The 18,648-nt window shown below is 33.4% G+C and overlaps 1 protein-coding gene across 5 annotated transcripts in view; it reads right to left on the bottom strand.

Annotated features, from left to right (window-relative positions):
- Nucleotides 1–18,648, bottom strand: part of LOC130452793 (interference hedgehog-like) — a 114,664-nt gene that overhangs the window by 33,247 nt on the left and 62,769 nt on the right. For all 5 annotated transcript variants that reach the window (XM_056792240.1, XM_056792245.1, XM_056792244.1 and 2 more), the window contains one exon: nucleotides 7,566–7,604. The gene's annotated coding sequence lies outside the window, so the exon portion shown is untranslated. The remainder of the gene's footprint in view (nucleotides 1–7,565; nucleotides 7,605–18,648) is intronic.

The following is an 18,648-nucleotide window of genomic DNA, read 5'->3' as shown; positions in this document are numbered from 1 at the left end:
GAAGAGTGTCATGGTTGTTAATGGTTTCGTATGACAATATATTTCTCCTATCTCATATACCAGGAATGATCAGAAAAAAAGATTGTTGCAAAATTGTGAAGAATCTTTGTCTTTCCGAAATAGAGACAGACAGCGAAAGTTCCCCAGACGGTTCAGGATTATTGAGATATGTTTAACATTTTCAATAAAATTATCAGACGATAATCTGTTTTTGACATGAAATATCTAGAATATTCATTGCCATACAGTTGTTGTAATAGGTTTCAGTTGTGGTTTTTCCAAGTATCAATGAATTTTCACGACAATCGACGTCGAACGAAATTAATCGATATCAATCAACTATCGACATTAATTGATAATAATCGTTGACAATTTACATCGAATGAAATCAACCGATATAAATCTACATCAATCGATATCAATACTCAAATCACTTGACAGTCGACTATAATTGACATCAATTAATATCAAACGAAATCAATGAATATCGATCCATAATCGATATTAATTGATAATCGTCGAGGATCTACATCAAATGAAATCAACCGATATCAATCTACAATCTACAACAATCGATATGAATACATAAACGATCAATCGATAATTGTCGACATTCGACTACAATTGACAGTCGACATTAATCGACATCAATCAATATCGAACGGAATCAATCGATAGTCCACATCAACCCACAAATTGATCATCATCGATAATCGACTATAATCAACATCCATCAATAAATGAACGATAACAATAAATAAACGACATCAATAATCAATCGATAATTGACGAGAATCAACTACAATCGAAATTACTTGACAATCGACTATAAATAATCGACTTCAATTAATATGAAACGAAATCAATCGACATTGATCGGTATCAATTAACAGTAGACATCAATCCACAATCGACGTTAATTTATCATCGCCAACAATCTACTACATCAGCAATCGATATTAAACTAAATCAATCGATATTACATGAAATCAATCGATGGCCTAAATCAATCAACAGTCAACATTAATCGATATCAAATGAAATCGATCAATTCACAATCCAGATTTTTTCAGAGAAATACAAAATTAACTATGCGAATAACGGCTATGGCTAAACTGATTTATTCACAGTAGTAAGAATCACTGATGTCGTAACACAGTTTTACATTAACTGCAGCCAAAAGAAGAATGTATGGGAAAAGAAGAAGAATCTAACTAACCGAATCATCTATGTAACTTTGAGATTCTTTTCAAGATTTGGACTAGACAGCTAAGGGTTAGAAAACATATATTAGAAGCCATACAGGTGTTCACAGAAATGATGAAGTAAGTTGGATAGATCCAAAATCCACATTATGTTCTGAATGAAATTTGGAGACTGTGAGTATCTTTACAGGATTGGTGGGTTAGTATACTTGATTGCTTATATATTGGTAGTTCTGCTTTGAGCTTGCCTTTATAATGGAACCAACTGCGAAATTGGATAATTTCATAGACGGAATTACGTTACGTATTCGTAACTATATACAGCTAAATCGAATTACAATATTTTTAATTTGCCTGAGTAAATAGTCTACAAATTGAGACCATTGAGACCACTCCGATAAAAGACGAGTTAAAGAAGAATACTGTAACTAACTGGTTAGTCTATCAATTTCTTCACAATATAAAACTAGAAAAAATATATTTACGCATAACTCGGGGAGTCTGCGTTACATTCTCAGACAACTTAATTGCGTTGTAAGTGGAGTTTCAGTTGCTATGGTTGTGAGATTATGACGGAAAAAAAGTTTGCACATAAATCCAGCTTATCTCTCTGTAACCAATAATAATAAATTAATGATACACGATGCTAGTTTTTTCTTGAAAGTAATGATCCATTCATTATGGAATTTATTATTTCTTAAATATTTAATACGACTATTGTTAGCGAGTCTTACTAGTTTTTATAAAGTTCTTACTTCTACACCATATTATATGTGTACGCTTCAAACTTTTACCTACGAGGGCGATGCTACAAATCTTTTTTACCATTGAACTGTCACTCCTCCTTTTGGATACCTTATTTATCTGTAGCTTTATTAACGTTCAAATCAATCAGTATCAAAATAAGAGCATAATTAACTAAAATAATATATCAGATTAAAAAAATCATTTGTGAAAAAGAGTTGATTAAAGTATGCTAAAACTTTTCCGATCAAACGTACGATTGACTATTCTTAATGAAGAATTAAAATCTCGTACAAATCTGTGGAAAGCATTTTCACAGACAATTTGCAACAGAGGCGAGTAAGCACAGTTTGAACATATTTTTGACTGATTGACAAAAGAAAAATCGTGTTTAACATGGAATCGTCTTCATGAAGATACAGATTTCTTTGTCAAAATTTACTATGAACGTTGGGTTTTCTTTTTCATCATGTCTATGCTTTTGATTCGTGAGCTCATGGTAGTTAAAAGTCTTCCTGTTTATCCGCATCCGCCTTACTCACTGGATTTACTCAGTGAATTTAGTACCATGCGACATCTGGCTTTTCCCAAAAATTCACAATATTAGGTGAACTCAAAAGTTCGTGGAATAACACATAGACGGAGGTACTAGTATTAAATCCATATGATTTTCAATTAGCCCAAACGTTCAAAAGACACGTGTATAAATTTGACAGATATCGGACTATTTGTTTGTGAGTCATTGCAATTTAAGTTAGTTTGAAAATATAGAAAAAAGGAATCCGTGGCAAAATGAGCACGCAGTGCACACTCCAAAAGGGCTGTCTCCAACGAGAATATAAAAAAAATACACAATATAATTTCGGATAATCGTAAAGTGACTTTGATTGAAATACCTGAGACCCTAAAGATATCAACAGAACGTGTTGGACATCTAAAAGCCGGTGCCACATGAGCTATTAAATCGTAATCGAATTTTCGTCGATATTTGACAATTGATGAAACATGGTTCTATCGGTTCTATCACAAGTTTAAACAACGGTCATACGTGATGAACAGACCCCAAAGCGTAGAAGAGAAAGTCGAGTGTCAAGGTTATCGTATTAGTATTAAGGGATGAGCATGGTATAATATACATCGATTATCTTAAAAAGAGAAAAACAGCGACTATTATGTAACGTTTGTAAGACTAAATCGCGGACAAACGGACCCTTTTGAAAGAGAAGAAAGTGATGTTTTATCAAGGACAATGCATTATATCCCAAATCAATGAAAACGATGGCAAAATTGCATGAATTTGGTTTTGAATATTGATTCTGCATCCACCATTTTCTCCAGATCTAGCCCCAAGCGACATTTTCCTGTCATATCTCAAAAGGATGCTCACTGAACAGAAATTTAGCGCCGACGAAGAGGTTATCGCCAAAACTGAAGCCTATTTTCGACTAAAGAAGAATCGTACTGTTACCAACTCGTCCTCGACATGGACCGGGTTCGATCATTCAATACAATTGAAAATTTGGTGGGCGCCCCAGGTACAAATTCCCAATAATTAAACTTTTGATTTAGTTTTTATGACTTATTCACGGATAGTTATGGCCGTTTTCTAGAATCAATTTCTAAAAAGTCATTTTTATATGTTTATATTCTAGAACTGAATTATCGAGAAATTCGTTTTGTATAAATGGGCGCTTGTTTATCAGCGTGAGAGGAATTATAAAAATGATATCAAGAAACTGTATAAACATTATAATCTTTGTATCACCCTCGAGGGAAACTTTATTGAATAATAAAATTAAATTCTATAAACAAAAAGAGTTTTTCTATGCTAGCCTACGAACTTTTCAGTTCACCGTTTGACGTTATGACACCAATCTTGACAGTTCATGGAGCAAATGATTTGATTCCTGTTTTAAAGGAAACCAACTCATATTTTTCATCATACCTCCTTTATTTGGTAAAATTTTTAACTATACTGATCAGATTTTCGAGTTCACATTGATTGATATCTGTATAAAAAATCAAGTTCATTAATATACTCTTTTATTATTTATTACGAAATCAACTAATTTTTTTCCACTAACGATCATCATTTATTCTCTCTCTCTCTCTCTCTCATTTTCTACAAAATGTATGAAATACATCTATTTATCTAAGAAAAAATTTAAAAGTTTTAAAACACAGAATATTTATTCTAACCCGTTGCTTTTCAAATATAATTGCGTGCAAGAATTTCCAAAGGAATACCAGTAATAGCTATTGTCGTAAAACTATTTATGAAATTAGCAGATGCCAGACGTGAATAGAAGTGTGCTTTTTATATTGTTCCTTTCTTTATTCGAAAGAAACTGGCTGCGACGAAGAAATAAAAATGTAATAAGAAATAAACGAGCTACGAGACTAAAAATTGTAAGAAGGTAAACAGTACTAGAGTACTTAAACATTCGAATATGATTGGTCACATTTAGAAAACTATAGTGTGTGTCCGTAAATATAGAAAACAACGATTCGTTATTAGCCAAGCAGTAATGTGAGATAAGATGATTTAGGATATGTTTGTTTTAGCAATGATACAGTGGCAGGTCATAGTAACAATTTTTAGGTAATCTGAATGTTTCCAAAGAGTTATAGAAGTTTTGTCGTCTTGGACTATTGGAACAGTTGCCACCCACAAAAATGTGATTCAATAAACATTAATTTACGTCTTTACCGAGGTCTCTACTATAATCTTATTCTTTCCTTTTAATATCTTCTTCCATTTTTAAAAATATTCAGATTCAACACTTCCAATATCTCAACCATTCCTCAAGTAATTGAGTTTTACATCGGGACTCATTAGAGTTGGATTTAATTCAGCCGAAAAATTTATAAATTCAAGAAATTATCGGAAATATCGCTTTCATCATGTCCACGAAGAAACAATTCAAACATCCCATAAAATATAATAAAATTAATAATTTTTTACAATGAATACCTATTCTTGACACATTTGAACTATGCCTCTGTATAGTTAATCAATGAGTACAATCTAATTGAGCTATAATGATTGTTAATCCTAATATAGTATATTAGATGCAATCATTAAGATGACTTTTGGAGTTTTCGTGCCTTTTTTCAAAAAACAAGCAGGTAAAACAATATAATGCGTTTTTTTGGATAAATTCATAAATTAGATCATTTTTGGCCCGGTACTTTATCGTTACTTAATAGTTGCACTACAGAAAAGTATGCACTCGCTGGATCCAGATGAAGTCTCTTCTTATGTTGTTAATGCACTGCGTTGACGTCGATTTAAAATCGGCTGGTCCATAACCTTTAGTAAGTCGATGATGTTAACTGACAACCGCAAAATTCGCCATATGGGTGCAGCTTTGGGGTTCTTAGTAGTCTAGGCACTTTGGTTTGAACCTTTTGATGCCATTCGCTTATTTTGATGTGTCCTACGGAGAGGCCTGATCCGACCAAGGTGTTCATCCTAGAGCCGTCTGTGTAGTTTTTGATTTTTTTGGCTGACACAATACTGATGGAGAAGATTTTTTGAAATTCATTGTGACATGGATTATGTGTAACACTCCCGAAATAAAACGACAAATACATAATGGATGCACACAAATTGTCCAACGAGACAAAATTCTAACGAACTCTCAACAGCCGTACCTAAGTATAGGTTGTTTCATTAAAAAAAATGTAACTTTGATATGGTACAGTATTCTAAAATACCCTATAAGATTGAAACAATTGTGAAGACTAATAATGTCTATAATCTCTTAAATTTTCAAAATTAATATGTCAAAGGACAAAGGAGGCACTAAACTTTATCCCCTGTATATCAGGATTAATTTTACTTTGTGGCGAAATTAATTTATTTAACTGACGTGTTCAAATGAGAAAATGATAAATAGTTCATTTTTATTTGGTAATATTTCAAATAATTAACAGGTAAAATGGACAAAGTCGCTCTAATCCGAACTAAAACCGAGAATATTTGGTGGAAGTAATAATTCGCCACATAAAAATGAACACAATTTGGTCCCTTATTTGACGTAAACAGCCTCTTGTACCGGTCAACTCCAACCGTATAAAAAAACTATGCACTACTGGTTCGATAATTAAGATGTATCAACATTAAACTGCAACAAAAAGTGTTCTCCTGAAATCGACTTGCCGAAAAAAGGAACTCAGTCTGGTTAAATTAAGTTAAAAATGTCAAACGGCATGGTAAAAAAAACAATGAGATACAAGTGCGGTAAAACGAAAAAGAATTTCTGAGAAGAAAGCCTTACGAGCAGATACCGGACTCTATTGAATTGAAATGTTATTTAAACAAAGAAAATAAAAAAAAAGCGACCATGTTTAGCCAATGCTCGACAAGACACGAACGAACGGCCACTCCGGGTCGTAGGTTCTACATGTATTCGATCATGTCGCAAAGAAAAATGTGGGAGAATCCCGATAAGAATGTTACAAGGTGTACCAAATAACGTAATAATTATTATTCAACCCCCCGACTAAATCGTGGTAATCCAAGAGAACTATAAGAATTTCACTAAACTTATAACACAGTAGCGGCAAGTACATTAGCGTCACAGAGCTAAAAACACGATAATTACATAAATTAAATAATAATAATAATATAAACTTATATGAAATTTTCTATAATTTCTCCAAAATAATGTTGTAATACTTCGAAATCACCTTGTAATATCTTGATAAATCTAGTTGCAGTATTATTATACATTCGGGATATACGTTCTCAAACTCTGCGCGCTCTTTCTTCCCTATATTATTATACCGACGATCTAAAACAGTGTGCCGTGATTTCACTGCATTCAGTCCGGCACAATGCTTAATAACTGCTTAAGTTGAGTGACTTTCCGAACTGTCCAAATTTTTAAAACGATTTGAACTGAATAACAATATACTATAATAGAGTTTGTGTGAATTTGTGCAGTAAGAAGTTGTTTTTAAATTATTTGGATCGACCAATATTATGGCCCAAATATTTTCTGCGGACATACGCTATAAGCGACTGCGAAGCTCTCATACTACACACTGTGCCATTGTTGACATTCAAGCGTCAGTCGGCGTTGTGCAACAGCCACGTAAACATGTCCGCCATTATTGATGCTTCCGCCACTTGTGAATTGCGTGTAATTCGTTTTCTACAGGCTGTACCCTTGTTGTAGTTTTTATGAGTCCAAAAATGTTCAGAGGTACATTTCTGCTCGTGGAAAATGTCTCAAACTGAATTTTTGTTCTATTATATCTGACTACAGTTATATATCAGTCGACATACAGATGAATTTTCAAAAATGCAATGTTAACTAAGGAGAGGGTCTACCGAAAATCGGAAAACATGGTGTGTAGTTTACGATAAAAAAAATGTTTGTTCCTGTACTGAATTAAGTTGGAATTTCTGGAATTGTTGGTGACATTCATACTGAACACACTGTTTACACTACTACTACTACACCAACACTCACAATTACACTGTCTGACGTTATCGTTTTCATAGACTGTAGTAAACTGGTTAACTGACAGGGTAATTGTGAGTGTTATGTAGTAAACAGTGTATTTAGTACAAAAATCGAATAGAAGAAATAATTGATAACTTACCCGAATTGGCAACGTTGCTTTTTAAAGCGCTCGATATTTCTGTAACAAAAACAATATGAATAAGTAATGAAATAGTTTCCTCATTCGTCTCGTTAAATTACATGTGGGTTTTATATTTTGGACTCGATTTTTCGGCCCCTCAAAACGTCGGAATTATTTGAAATTCTGCACACTTATTAAAGACCGATAACAGAAATTTCTACCATTATCCTTCCCAGCATCAACAGATTAGCATGTAAAAGATTCTTTGGATTAGACTGAAATGGGTTCACTATACTATAAAGTATGTCAATATTAATGTTTTGTACTACATCAAATATTTTTCATCATTTAGTGTTGTTCAAAAACCTTCCAGAATGGTGTTGCTGTGGAGAAATATGTGATATGAATGGAACAGTTGTAGATGAATGATGAATGAGATGCCGAGTTAATAAATATAATGGTTAATTATGGAAAATTTCAACAACTGAAAGTGTAAAAGTGTAAAAAGTTGTCCAGGGGGTAAATGATATTTGGCTCTTTCTGATGACAATGTGACCCCACCCTTGTTCAACATCTTTCGACGGACACTTTTTTATATACACAGATTATTCTTCATACCTCTCCCAAACATATTATTTGTGGATGATAATTGAAAGTGAGGTCCAAATAACAGCGCTGGCTGCAGCACGAGTATTAGGCTGCAGATATACACATACCCGTCCCTCTAAGCATCCACCCCCGGATCAATTCGCGGATGGATGCGAATAACATTCCATCAACCCCTGTCATTCCGACAGGCCCTCATCCTTTTTCGCGTCAGTTTCGCGCGTAGACTCTTTCTTCTTCCCTGAATCTTATAGGAGATTACGGGGAGTTTTACCTTTTAAGAGTTAGCTAAGATTTACCTGTTGGCTTCTTCTTAGTCTTGGTCTTGGTCTAGCCGTTTTAATATGTGCGTATATGTGTGTGGTTTCCTTGCCTCGAGCAAACCCTTCACAATCGGCAAGAAAAGATCTAATCCGAGTGGCTTCATTACAGCTGTCCCCGATGTATAACTCGGCACTTGCTTATTGTAATCATTTTCGTAATTATTTTCACTATCTCTATACGTGGGCTGAATTAATGGACACTGTCTTCCGCGTTCTTAATTTTTTAAAATACCTTACACTATACTTAACTAATTTATAATTCAATTATCACTAACAATATTTCTCAGAAGATCTAGAAAAATTAAGAAACAAAACAAATAAATAAATAGACCTTCCTAGAAATTCATCAAAAGAAACAATGTGAATAAACCGCCTGCTATAATAAAAAATGTATATAAAAAACAAACATCAAACGCGTCTGCCGAATTTTAGAATTCCCCGGTTCCAGGGCGGAGACGTGTTCGTAACATAATTAAGTGCGGAGTTACCGTGTTTTTTATTAGACTACTATGAAGAGATCCAAATAGATTAAAGATTAAAAAACGAAAAATGAAAGGCGATAAGTTTGTTTTCAGGGTTCTGGTCGTTAGTTTTATATCTATTGTTAACAATGGCTCATTTATTGTCTTTTCTTTTCACATCTTGTAAATCATACTCAACATAATAACGTCGGTGGATATTGGTTAAAACCTCATTTAACAACTTACATCGACTGCATTCTTATATAGAAGCAAATATTCCAAATTCCAAAAGAAAAAAAACACGTTAATGAATCGCTTTTTATAAACTCATGCAGTGAAGAATTCCCGCTGGTTATTAATGGCGTTAATCTGAATAAATGCCGAGTTTTTTAAACAAGTAGTAAATTCTCGTAAGTAAAAACCGTAATCTTTATAATGATTAATATTTTTTCCACATTTTTTTAGAATCTCAATCCTTTTTCTAAAACTAATAAAGAAGAATCTTCTCACTAATACAAAAAACTAACTCAGCATTTTTATTATAGAAAAGAACTAATTTAATTGAATTTATTGTGTTACTTCGGCTGCCACAAGTCATAATAACTAATATAGCCTCCCATTAAAAATAATTGGATATTTTTATTGACGGATATATATATTCTTTTGCCCAGTTGGAAGTTTGTATTTTTTGGAAGTGTTGTACTCAACAAAAAAATCTCTTAATGAATAGAATTTATATAAAATATCTAAGGAAAATGCACAGGAAAACATAGTGTGATAAAAATGGAAATAAAAAGATGAGTGATGAAATAGCAAAACAAAAACCAATAATAAGAAAAATAAAGGCAAAATTTTTAAATTGCTATGAGCTTTGTTTTAAAATGCAAATGGACATAATTACAAGAAAAGCTATGGCATAAAAAAGTACTATCTTATGAAGAAGACCGAGAAAAAAGTGAATACAAAAAAAGTGGATTATAAAAGAGAATCGTGGATAGAATGTAAAGGTTGCTACAAGAGGAACCAGAATTATCGTCCGATACTTTCACTTTCATGTGGAAATTGGTGCTATTAGAAATTGAGTACAGTTTGACATCAATGAAAAATATATAGAAAGCAAGGCACCATTGGGATTCCTTCCATAATCAACTCCAAAATTGTTTGGGATTGCTTAAGCATGCTAGACAGAATTTACCTCATTGTGGGCACACTGGAGTAAAAGGAAAAGAGATAGCTGATAAACTAGTGAAGGAAACCCTTAACAGGCCTCATAGGCAAAAGGCTTGGAGTCATTCTACTGCTTTTCTCCAATTATCTCTGTCCGTTCAGGCTATATACCTCATCCAATGAAGTCTTTGCTCTGATTGCATATTCTATCTTAAGTTATTTTGTTTTCTTCTTTTTTGTCCGTGTATCTCATTTCCATACAGTACTGCTGGTTCTATAACTGTCTAGTAAATGAGAAGCTTGACGGCTCTTGAAATATCTTTTGATTTTAATAGTTATTCTAGGGCTTGAAACGTTTAGTTATCTCTCGCTAGTCTTTTGTTCCTGATTTCATCTACTTGGTTTGTCACTGTCCCCTTTAGGTATTTAAACTCCTAGACTTCCTGTTCTATCGTCACTTTCTATTGGTTGAAGTTATTTAGATCCCTTCCCATTTCCATGGTATTTTGTTCATTTATGCTAAGTCTATAGATGTCTATTTATTCCAAATAACGATAGGCTTTCTTCGACATCTACTTCATTCTTGGTGTTATACAGTGTCTTCTTCAGCAAATTTTGTTAGGTTCTCCGCTGCTAGTGCCTGGAACAGAGGTTTTTTTACTTTTGAATCATACGTTTGCTTGAAATACGCACAGAGGAGCCTATACTTCACGCAGTCTGTTACATATCCCCTTGTTTCATCAAATTATATAATCGCTCTCTCAAGAGTTCAAAACCATAGTTTATAACCTCTATTGGAATCCCAATCCTATCGGTACATTTAATTATTACTTCCTCAACTTCCACGTTGTCTTCTTCTTCAAGCTGTCTTCCTCGTTCCCTCCTGTTTCATCATTTAGGTACCCTATTGTGAGGCACACTGGAGCAAGAGGAAAATGAATAACTGATAAAGTAGTGAAGGAAATGAGCTCAAATAATCTTCTGGGAACTAGAGCTCTTTTGTGAAAACAAAAATGGAAGAAATTATCGAAAAGAAAACAAAAAAATATATATTAGAGCTAAGACAAGCGATGATATTACTACTAGAAAAATATGCCCAGAGGAGATTGACGGCAATCAGAGTTTTAACAAAGGTTCGCCTGAACAGAAACCTCCAGAAACTCATATCGGTACAGATTTTGCCGGTTAGAAGCGGAAATATTCAGCCATATATCTGCTGAATGCAAGGCACTACAGTTTCTCAGGGTTCGAAAACTTGATACTGGATAAAGGAGGAAACTGGAGATTCTCCTGAAAATCAGATTCAGTCCTCAGAAATTAAATAGGCAAAATGGATCTTCCAGGTTTCAGCCTCATCAAGCAGTATTCGACCAAATGAGGTGACCACTCCAGAAATGTTTAAGAAAATCCACAAATCGGTACAGGATGATCGTCGACTGATGGTGTACGAGCAAGCAGACATAATAGGCATTTCAAAAAGTGCGTTACATCGCATATTAACTGAAAATTTGGTCACGAGAAAGCTGTGCGCAAGATGGGTGCCGCTCACAATGGAACTAAAACAGCATGGTGAAGATTTTCACAGAAATAGAGACGAATTTTTGCACCGTTTAATAACCATGGATGAAACGTTGGTCCATGACTTCACATCCGAAGTAAAAGAACAATCAAAACAATGAACTGGAAAGGGACAATCGGCTCCAAAGAAGGCAAAAACCGTTCCATCTGTAGGCAGGGTCATAAGGTCAGTTTTTTGGGATGGGCTGGGGATAATGTTCATTAACTATCTTGAAAAAGGAAAAACTATCAAGGGCGTGTATTATGTGAACTTATTGCAACATTTGATTGAAAGAATCAAGCAAAAACGACCCGCGTTTCGCCAAGAAGAAAGTGTTGTTTCATCAAAACCATTGCACTAGCTCACACATCCGCTATGGCAAGGGCTAAAATTCGCCAGATTCAACTCCTTCGGATTATTTTCTGTTTGCCAGACTTGAAAAAAAACGGCTGGAAGGTCAAAGATTTTCCAACAATGAAGAGGTGATGTCGGCAGTAAATGGCTATTTTGTGTAGATGGAAAAAGTGTACGGAGCTAAAAGGAAATTACGTTGAAAAATAAATATTTTTTTTCAAAATTTTTGTGTTTTCTTTGTTACGCCAGGTTCTTCTAGGACAATCCTCGTAGATCATAGCAATTTTTTCAACTAAATAAATCACCAGTTACAATATAAAATTATACATTTTTCTTTTTTAAATTGAGTATAATCCGGTTCTGTACGTGAAGGTGAAATATGAGGGGCGAGAAATGGTCTTGTTCAACGAATGCCACACCTTTTAGATGTATCTCCAATACCCATTGAGCTTGACTACAAGATAATATATATTTACTTTTTTATTACAACTCAGTTGATTAAACTGGATGCAAATTGCAAAAATATAATTGCGCCAGTTAATGTTTCTGCGAATTGCTGTAAAAAATATTGCTGCGAAATGAACTCCAAAAGATATTTTAATTTCTAAATACAGGATGTTTGCGAATGACAAATAGACATTGAAATGTACTTTGAAACGAAATTTTTATGACAGAATTCGTGGTAAGATAAACGGTTTTGAAGTTGAAAAATTATATTACATGGGACAACTAAGGTCGGTCGCTTCTAGAATTTTAACATAAAGATGAGACAGTATTTTCATACTAGATAGCAAAGATAATGTGAAGTCTTCAATATCTTTTAATTTTTTTTTAGATAAGAATAATATTAGTTTATATACCTATGGTAGAATTTGTAAGAGATTAAGGATTAGCAGTAGCCTTGTGCTGGTTCTGCTTCCTAACTTTGAGTTTATTAAACCTATACCCTTTTTTTATTTACTATTATTAAATCACTGAATCCACTCTCCACTTAAGTAATTGAGTAATTCTTGGACTTATTAGGAGAACAATAGATCAGAGATGTAGGAGATGCAAATTTTTTCACATCCTTGGATACGAATGCGAATTTGTGAAGGCTTAATTTCGCAGATGAGGATGCGGATCTTGAAATCTTTTATACGGGCGCAGAAATAAAATAATAAGATAGGGTTTTCAATATTTCTATTGAATATTGAATGTTAGTATCAAAGAAACCATTTTTTTATGATGAAACGTACATTAGTGCGTATTTTCTTTCTGCAATTGCTATGGTAAAATTGGAAATGCAACTAAAAAAGTCCCGCAATGAGAGATAAAAACTAAGACGTTGGAACTTGTCACCATAACGTTAAAAATATTTGTTCCTAATTGGTCAATAAGTACGCAAACTACAACAGCGCAAGAACATTCACATTCATAATTGCGGTTGCAAATGCAGATGGCCAAAGCAATGTGGAAGCTCAGCAATTAGAGATGCTGATGCAAATATTCGTATCATGTATCTTATCTTATTTGAGAATAGAATGCACGAAGGATGTGTTAGGTTTTTGGGATCCAAGCGTTATGGATAGTTTGTTGGAGGTGCATTTGAGAAGATTACCTGTACACTAGATTTGATTCTCGGTTAGATTCGTAATCCGAACATAATAAATAAAAAAAAAGAACAATAAAAGTGATGGCATTATGTATTTATGTATGGTTCAGGGTATTATATACACTGCGACCCAAAGGATCTGTGGTGTCTCTGTTCTTCGCCGTAGAACTGAGAATGCTCAGTGTTTATAGATGGTCTATTAAATACCACATCTTTCAGTATGTCTCTAGATGACAAAGATCTTCATTTTATATTTCATACACTTCCAGGCAAAATACTATGGAGTTCTGGGAGAACACAACGTGATGATACCAGTTACTGATTTTTCCCTGTCCACCTTCTTATCTAGTGTTTTCTGTATTGTTCAGTAGCTGATTCCATAGAAGGGTTTAGATTATATTCCCCTCTACTTGAGCAAAACTGTTTGTTAATTAATTTTCCTCATACACTGGAGTTCATTCCAGAACGTATTGGAGAGTAACATTTTCTTAGAATTGGCTACGCAGATATTTATTATATCATCTAGAAATATGTTGAAAAGTAATGGAATCAATACCCCACCTTGTTTTACTCATTCTGTGGTTAGGAAAGCCTCAGAAATTAGGATTTTACTAATAACATGGTTCACATTTCTTTTATATAAGCTCATGGTTGCATTTCGCATCTATTTTTCTTCTTTTTACCCTCGGTACTCTGTCGAAAGCTTTTTCCATATCAATAAATGCAAAAAATGCGTCAATATCTCGTCGGCCAGTTTTATCTATAATTTGTTTAATGGTAAATACGTTATCTTGTACACTACCTTTGCGGTATCCACTTTGTGCATCATTTAGTGTATTTTCTACGTTTGGTCTCAGTTTGTTATCTAGTATTTTTTTGTAAACGTTCATCGAAGTACACGGTAAATATTATCCGTCTGTAGTTGTACTAGTACAAAGAGCTACAAGTAAAACAAAGGAGAAAATAAGTTCTATGTATCTTGTTCAACCAGAAAATCAGATGGGTATGTGGAACAGAGTAAGATGGACAAAAACCAAAGAAAAGATCTTTTCCGCTTAGACGACTAACTATTAGACTGTTTTCGATAACTCAGCTCTAGAGGAAAAATAGTATCTATGCCTGACATATGAAAATGAAGAGGGAAGATGTAAAAACGTATTAATTTCACTAAGAATATTTTGGAAAATTCCAAACACGGATTTTCATTATTTAAAAATAACGAATAGAGCGAGACATTACAATTTTGTGAACAAAACGATATAATTTTCTGTTAGATATTTAAAATAACAATTTGGCTCAATAATAAATATAATACATATAAGATCTTACTTCATACTAGATTGAATTATGCCGCTCCATGGTAGATTGTAGAATTCTGCCACAGAATAATGTCTTTCAAGCAGAAGTACCTTTGTCAATGTTATACAATGCAAAAAATTCGGGAGTGAGTAGATGACGTGAAAATAATGCTGTGACATAAAAAAAACTCTCATAATAAGTAATTCTACACTACTATCTGAAGGCCGGGGGCGGCTCATGTCCAATGTTCAGCAATCCGTAACTTTCCCAGGGACAACATGTACAATCTAAAGATAGTAAAAATCAACTTTCTAATCCATTTTTTAACAAAAGCGTAATCTTTACTTAACTCGATGAAATTATAGTTCAAGAGATATGTAGATCCTTAGACCATTGTATATGCCAAGGAAACCGTTCTCCATAAAGAGACATTCTGAAGAAAATTCTCAAAAATTGTAATCATTTATTAAAAATACTTGGTTGGTTTCTAGATAAACATCTAGTTGATAATACATTTGTCGGAAAAGTACTGTTTACTGATGAAGCTGGTTCTACACGAGACGGTTTTATTAATTAATTAATTTACATTTACGGGCAGATGAAAATCCTCACGGTACAATTCAAAATAAAATTCAAAACATCGATTTTGTATTAATGCAATAGTAGCTAAAAATATGATGGCGCCCCTCCCCACTACCTAAATTATGTAAAAAATCATCTTAATAACATTTTTCCAAATAGATAGATAGGTAGATTGGTTGAGGAGGTCCATTTGTATAGCCACCACATTTTCCTGAATTAAATAGAATGAATTCATTTTTTTTGGGATATCCTGAATGCTTGTTATACATGAACAACATTGATAAACACAATTTTAGTCACCACATTTTAAGGGTGATATCTCGGGTGAGCTGAAGAAATTTTGTTATTGGAAAGACCCATCTTAATTTCGTACGAGTAATCATCTCCTGAATTTTGTCGCATGAATTTAGAAACACCCCGTATATCAATAATTTAATAGAGTGCGATTTTTAATGGTCATTAAGATTAATGTTTTCAGCAGCTTAATATCGTTTTCAAAATCAAACAATTACCGGACTGGAATAAAAATTATTTCGATTAATCAGTAACTGCCATTCCCTTTTCTTTTTCTCGGTCCCGGTGAAATTATTTATTCGGAACTGAGTTAACTTTGACGGTCATCGACTCTTCGAACCGGTTCTGGAATTTGAAACCTTCCACTGAAATTCATAATTAACGAAACGTAATCAGATTTTTTTTATATTATAGCACGAGAACGTCGAAATAATCGTATATATCTTATGCATTCCGTTTCGGTTGGGATTAAATACCAGAAAACTTGTTAGCACACCTTCACATGTTTTTTCCGAACTTTTGATTTTTGTGATTGATCGGAATTGGCGCGAAGCGTGGATAAAATTTATTTTTAATGTTACTTGTTAGTTATTCTTCACTACGAGGGTTGTTTGGAAAGCCTTTTACCTCAACCTCATCACTTATCAATATATCTTGGGAAATCTATTTGCGTATGTGTTGAACGATTCTCACTAAAGTTTTAGGCATACCAATTGTGCAACTAGTTGATTGATCCTAAATCGCTTTTATTCTGAACTAAATGCATGCATTTACTCATGATTTGGATATAAAATACCTTTCAAATGTTTTAGACAACTTATTTAGACCGTATTTTATGTACTATTTTTTCAATTGCTTCTCTTATAGTACAGGTAAAATAGGATTAAGCCCGAAATTAAATTGGTTAGGTTTCTGATTTTCCAGATTTTCAGAAATTTTCGGTTACTGAATAAGCCTTGCAAATTTTGGAACGCGAATAACTCGAAAACTAAGAGAATTTCGCCTGAACAAAAATGTAGAGGTTAAGATCTTTATTTTCTACTCAGGTAAGCTAGCATAATTTTCGAATTAGGAAATTTTCGAAAAACTTGCGAGATGGAGAGGTATATTGCATGGATGGATGAATGGATATATTCCATCACTCGACGTATAAACAAGCAAATCCAATGAAAGATTCACACATGAACTACTTCTTGGTTTCAAATGAACTAACTTTTAAAAAACGCGATCAAGAACACTATCTTAGTTATCGGTTGATTATTATTTCAATATTCACAGACTTCTTAATAGTTTTTATTTCACAAAAATGTGGGTATTGTGCTCGACAGTTTTAGTTCCGGCATTTTCTTTCGTATTCTACGTAGTTTTCGAGTGTGATTCGGGATTCAAAATGTTTTTGAGCGTTCAAACCCATTTTATAATGGAAATATTGAGGTTAGGACAAAATTGAAATTTTTTTGGACAGAATGATGTGCTTAACATTTTTTGTCCGCATAGTTTTCAAATTATTCGCCTTTCAAAATGTTTTTGAGTACATGAGCCTATTTTACGGTGAATATTTTGAGGTTAGGAAAAATGCTTACAGACCTAACTGTAGAGAATTTTGTGCTGTACATTTTTTACTTGAGTACTTTTTTCGAATTCCTCATAGTTTTCGAATTCTTCGCGATTTAAAATATTTTTATTTGCATAATATACCCAGTTAAGGTGAACATTTTGAGGTTAGGAACAAATACCTGTGATACTTTTTTGTAGAGAATTTTGTACTCTACATTTTCTGTTAATGCAGTTTCTTTCGAATTCTTCATAGTTTTCGAGTTATTCACGTTTCAAAACTCTTTTGAGTTCCAAGTCCCAAAATTTCGAAAATCCACGCCCGCAATTTTATTAAGAGTTGCAAGATGTATTTAGTATCACAAAACCTCCTAGAATCTAGAAAATCAAAATTACCCAATTTAATTTAACGGTTCATCTCAAAACGCCTAATTTGCCTGTACTATTATGTCCATTTTTGACCAGTACGAATTAAGTGGTCCAAAATAGGAAACCGAGGAGAAAAAATAACAAAACTGTTGTTAACACCCCAATGAACACCTGAAATTTTTCGTACGTGTTACTAATAATATTCATAAAACAGTAAATAAGTTTTTCTGTTTGAAGAGAAACATGTTTTTATGAAATGATGTCTCATAAAAATATTTTATGTGTAGAATTCTTATAGCTTTTTACACGTTCTTTACTGCTCTTGGTATGCGTGTATTTTAAAAAGGTAAAACAAAAATACCAGTTTGCATTAAGTAGATTATGTGCGGGTATCACGCATATACAATAGAAAGACTTGCGGACCGGCATGACCATGCTTCCCATGACCTCACTCTCTCCCTGAATGTCTATATACGGACGACCGTTACGAAATTTCTATCGGTTATTCTGAATTATGAATAGTAGTTGTCGGAATCAAAACAAAAGGTTGGTAGTCTTTTGTTAACAGTGCGAGACAAAGGGAATAAAGATGTTTTGTTTCTTTAAATTGAACACCATGTTCGGATGGAAATATTTTCAATTTTAAAGTGAGGCGTGGTACATATTGGATGAAAATTCATAGGGAACACAGTGATTTACGTGTTGGGTATAATTAGGGATAAATATGGGTGAGATCTTGAATCTCACGTCGATAGAATACAGATTTTCTTTTTTAATTTCTCTAATGTATTTTCCTTGTTTGCTTTCTACACCATTTAAAGTATACCAGATCATGAAGTATTAAATTTTTGGTACAATTGATGCTGAGGTAAAATAAACAGTATGTTGGGAATATATAGATGTAGAAATTTAAAAAAGGGTTGTTAAAGATCTAACAAAC

This window comes from Diorhabda sublineata, chromosome 2 (genome assembly GCF_026230105.1).
Source record: "Diorhabda sublineata isolate icDioSubl1.1 chromosome 2, icDioSubl1.1, whole genome shotgun sequence".
In the NCBI taxonomy this organism is placed as follows: Eukaryota; Metazoa; Arthropoda; class Insecta; order Coleoptera; family Chrysomelidae; genus Diorhabda; species Diorhabda sublineata.
Note: the sequence above shows the minus strand (reverse complement) of the source record. Positions and strands in the feature narration are given on the sequence as shown.